The sequence below is a fragment of the Corvus brachyrhynchos genome, unplaced genomic scaffold (assembly GCF_000691975.1).
Source record: "Corvus brachyrhynchos isolate BGI_N302 unplaced genomic scaffold, ASM69197v1 scaffold363, whole genome shotgun sequence".
NCBI lineage: Eukaryota > Metazoa > Chordata > Aves > Passeriformes > Corvidae > Corvus > Corvus brachyrhynchos.
In genome coordinates this window covers 1,056,452-1,062,044 of record NW_008237404.1, presented here as the reverse complement: position 1 = coordinate 1,062,044, position 5,593 = coordinate 1,056,452, and positions in this window count along the sequence as shown.

Here is a 5,593-nt window from a genome sequence, read left to right as displayed (position 1 = left end):
ACTGAGCCATTATACAGACTTTAATTGTAAGATTTAATTTCACTTTTATCCTCTGATGTGTTTTACTTCACATGTATCAGGGAGATGCGCAGCTAATTTAGAGGTGTCTGTTCCTGACTGACTGAGGTGATTTTGGGTGGGGTCCAGTCACCATAAGTAAGGTGTTCAACTTGAGGATGGACTGTAGGCCCTTAGTGAGACAGCTCTGCCCAGATGAGAACCCAGGTCTCATTCCTCAGCTGATGGAGAGAGCTACATGATGTGAATGTCTCTGAAGCAAGACCCCTTCTGCCTCATGTAAGTTCTTAAATTCAGCTGTGAATTAGGATTCTGCCTTTCTGTATATTTTGGTATGTTATTGTTTGCTCTCCATTACTGTTCTTCCATACATATCAAAACAAGCCTTAGACTAAGATTTGACTTCACCTTAACAGCAGCTTTTGGCTTTTAAAGAAAAAGCTAGAAACTTAGGAGAAAAACCTTTGAATTATAAAGAAAATCCATAGCTATTTAATACACAAAGTTGCTATACAGGGACTCTAGAGACAGAGCTGGGTTGCATGCTAGCCCAGAGAGCAGTGGGAAGAAGTGTGGATTTTCTTCACTCTGTGCTTGTCATAGAACACTTCATCGTGTGTCCTGCAAGGGTGAAAAACAAGGGATGATAATCTGCTACTGGCCAGGAGAGTTTATTCTATGATAGCATCTGCTGCTGGAAGTGAAGATCACAATCCAATTTGTCTTATTTGTTCTATAACTCAAAAGAAGATTCCAAGGGCAAGGAACTCAGTCTAACAAAGCCAAGAAGAAAGAATAAACAGGGCAAAACCCCAGGAATATTAATGAAGATGGAAATAAAGTGTTAAAAGGGACCTGTTTACATAGTCACAGAAAGTGCATATTTTTGGTGGATCATCATTATTTTTTATCAGAAAAGGACATAAGAACCGTCCTACTGAGCTAAATGCCATAAGTAGACTCTGCTTGTTCTTTAACTATCTTAACCTATTCTACTTTCTGATAGCTTTTTTATAATTAAAACTTTTTATTGTATAGGAACTTACTAAACAAAGTACCAGCTTACTGTTACCATTGCCTTAAATATAATTAGTTATTCCATCTATATTGTTTTATTTTGATCCTAAGGATTTATTCTTAACCAATTTTTTTCCCCAAAGCTTCATATAGGTTAACAGAACTGTAAAGCCACAGTAAAAAAATCAATGCCTTGGAACATATAAATACCAGCTGGTGGTGTGGAAATGTCTTGGGTGGCCTAAGATGTGGCCAGCTGTGATTTCGGGGTTGTCTGCAAAAATCTGGGAAGTTATGATGAACCTGTTTCTGGACAGATCTGGTGAGACTGCCTTTTCATGTTTATGCCACTGGCACATGAACATCAGCATCTGTAATTGGAACCATTGCACAACATTCTGAGTGCAATTCTGAGCCATAACCTTTGGAAGCAGATGGCTTTCATCATGTTCACCATGTCATATTGCAGTAGTGGGTATGCCTGCCTATGCTGAATTAAAACAATATACTAAATTAGAAAAGATTGTTTACTCACTTACTGGTTTAACAATAATCAGGAAAACGATGAAGAGGAAAGGAAATATATCTCTGTTGAAAATATGTTTGAGTCTGGTCACTAGAGAACACTTTTATAGTTATTTGATGATATGTCACTTCCAGTTTACTTCCAATTGTATCACTTCACTTGACTTTTGAATATGTAGGTGCTGTCTTCCATTTTATACACACACATGCCCAGGCAGACAGGTTGTTGCTTTAAAATGTCAGCTCCATGAAGCATCACTTGAAAAATCCTCATGAATTTAACTAAGTTGGAGAAATTTGTGCAAAAATATCAGGTCAAAAGAGCCATATATGACAGATCCTTGTTTGCCTGCTTTAGAATGCTTCAAAGGACTTACTTATTTGCTTACCACCAAGGCCAAGAATATGTGTCAAAACTGCTTAAGATAGGGATCAGTTTTAATAAATATGACCTCAGACCTTCCAAGGTGTTTAGGTCTGGGAACACTTACAGTACATCTGTTATTATTTTGGTTCAGTTGAGTTTATTGCTTTAATCAGCAACATTTCATTTTATACACCTGGTATAAAAAAATAGAAATACTAACTTGTTTTCCATGTTTACATTTCTGCCATTATGTAAGTTTCTTTATCATGGCTAAAGTTATGAGATGTCTTTAGTTGTAGCAAAGCAGCCCCAGAAGGCAGAGAAGAGTCAATAAGCCCTTGTCAATGAGCTTGTGGAACTCCTAAAGGCATTCAAATTATTTTTGGATGTGTACACAGTTAACAGGCATGATTCAAAACCATACCATATATTCTCCTCATAAACTTACCAAGTTTTTCTTAAAACTAATTAGGAAGTGAAGGCTGCTGCCTCTTACGGATCTCTGTATGCTGATGGCTGACTACCATGCATTTTCCATGACAATAATTCATTAGAAAATAACTAACCTCACAAAAATTAATTAGAACCTGTGTAAGAGCCAGCGTTACTTTTCCCTACTTATTTCATCCAATGGATGTTTTGTGTAACTTAGTATGCTTGTTCTGTTTTGTTTTGTTGGGTTTGTTTTGCTTTCTTTCCCCCCTGCAATAGATTAGGGAGCTTTAAATTATGTCATTTATCCTTTTAGATCATTCACTTCAAATATTTATAGATTTTAATTCACCTCTAATCCACCATTGAGTCAGGGTATCTACTTGTAATGTTTTCTTGCAAGTTCATTCCTCTGGCCCAGGTGTTCATTACTTTGCTTTCTGTCTGGCAGCTCATTTGCTTCCTTTTCTGCTTCATCAAGATATAAAATTATGAAGGAGATAGGAAATAAGAGCTGGGGCTTCCTGGGGGTTCTTCCTGTCTCTTTTGGATCTGTCTCAGGCTCAGATGTTGAGCTAGGTGATTTTTAAATTTTGTGGTTAAGTCATAATAAATTAAAAAAAAGATAAATAATAAAATTGGTCTGTTTGAACCAAGATTTTAAAAATTTCTTTGCTGCTAAAAAGTTTTATTTTCAGAACACCTTTGGTCCAGACCATATTGATCTCTGAATTTTTGGCACTTTTATGTTTTCAGAACTGCAGGTGAGTTGAAGTACACTAACAGTAATGTACCTACTCCACAAAGATGCCATACAAGATGTTGACTTGCTTTGCTGCTGTGCAAAACATGGTTTGAAGAGCTTCTAGAGGTGGGGCAGTGGTGCTACGCTCAGGTGGACAGCAGTAAGTGCCCTGGGGTAGAGTATTACAATGCTGATTCACAGACCGCAGTTATACACATATTTCATAGTTCAGATGAGACATCCAAGATTCAGAATACAGTGCAAGATTTAACTTCACAGCTAAGCTTAGAGAAGTGTTTGTGTTGTTGCACAGCAAATATATATTTTATCTAACCTTTAACCCCATTTTACTGGATACAATTACAGGCAACTTTAGTATTCCAGAATACTGGATCTGTAAAATATTCAATGTAGAAACTCCTGTAAGCACAGTAAATCTTCAATTGTGTTTCATTTCAGTAATTTCTTCTGGAAGACCTCTCCACTTTGCTGTTTTTTCCTGGTGCTAGATTCTGAGCTACGAGCAATGGGATTCCATAGAAAATGAAAAAGTGATTTGTTTCTATTAAATGAAGAGTTGTAGCTTAAAATTTTAAAAATTAATATTCTATTTCTCTGTCTTTTCTCATAATTTATATGACTACAGATTTCATATTCTTGAACAACTAAATTTCTAGGCAAATATTTTTTCACAGTAGCAGATACCACAAGCTGCAGAACTTTGTTACAGTATCTGATAGTCAAAGACTGGGTGCTTGTGAATTAGGAATGAGATGATTAGAAAGATCTTCTACATTACGTTGTGTTACTGAAGACCGAGTGGGTTGTTTCATTTTTTAAGGTACCTGCCTGATTCATTAAGACAGGAACATTAATAATGGAGAAGGGGAAAGGATATAAACTAAAATGAAGGAGTTTGAAAAGATTAAGAAAGGAAGAAAAAGGAACATGAGAAAATCTATGAATAGCAGATTTCAGATATTTCTAAACAGGAAAGCGAAAGGTAGGAGCTTCTAAAGCCTTTTATAAAGGGGAAAAACAAAATAGCTACATTTATTTATAGACAAAAATGTCACAGATGTCAGTAAAAAGGGAAAAAATAAATTAGATATTTTTGTTATAGATCAAAGAAAACATTTATATTATCTGTAGATGTTAAATTTTTTGCTTTAATGACTGGCAAAAATGTTAAACTGCAGAAAATGAAATTAGTCATTTTGAAATATCTATTTAAAGGGACCAGTCTGAACTGGTAATACTGATTTTTCATATGTTTTGTATAAACAAGGAAGTTTCAGAGGCACGGATGAAAATTTATTATTCTATCAGGTATTTCTAAATGTACTGATCTGACACTGATCCCAAGAATAAGTAGAACTGGATTCCAGAAAGGAAAACCTCTAGTATGTGTCAGCCACAATGAGTTTAGGAAGAACTGGTCATTCAGGGCTATTATGAGATATTTTTATTCTAAAAGGAATTTGATTTTATGTCCCACAACGTTTTAATGGAAAAAAAATGAGAAAAGATAAAACAGTTCATTAAGTTAACATATTTCAAAATGTAATTGGAAGCAGGCAAATCATTATTAGTGTATGTGTTTATCTCTGCAGAGCCCCTAGAGGTAAGTCCTTGACCTTCTTTCATTTCAAAGCTCACAGTTGCAGCTTGAATGAAGATCTAAAACCACTCCTGAACAAACAGATAGGAGGTGTACAAAGGTTAGGGTAGAGCTAAGTAATGGTGCTGACATATCACTGGGGATGGGATTTGTCTTATGTCCCACTGTCAGTAGCCATAATGTCGGCTGTGTAATCTGTGCTGATTGTACAATTCTGTAGAGTCAAAGGAGAGTTATTGGCACCTCAAGGAGACAATCCATCCTATGTCAGTATCTAAAAAGATGTGAGGAAGTGTCCTCGGGAAGGACCTGTGACTTTCCAGTGGCTCACAAAGCCAGTCGTGTGGCTAATAGAAAGGGAATTTGGGGTGGTTGAAGGTAGGTGAGACGGACGTTAACCTGACATAGGCTTATCTGTATTACTTAACCAAGTAATAGTATGGCCTTTAACATGACCAGCTGTAATGTTATGTATCCAAAACCACAGAATAATAGCCCTTATACAAGATAATCAACTGTATTTTTTAGAGAAGGGACTCTGGAAGACTTGAGGGTCATGGTTATCTAAATAAATGAAGCCATGATCAAAACAGCATATGCTAATATTTGTAGCATCAGGAAAAGAGTCAGGAGGGGACAACTTTGTTTCTTCTACAGCTGGCTCCAATGTGATTGATGTTGGGATGTAGAACTCAGTTCTAGTTGAACTTCAAGTTTAAGAAGAATGTTGAATAACTGGGGAAGCAAAAGCTACAAGAAAGTTTAGAGGACTATAAAACAATCCAAGAAGTGCAACCTATTCAGCTAACTGGATATAGCCTGTCATGATGGCTTGCTCATAGTCACTTATGTACCCAAATTATGAAAA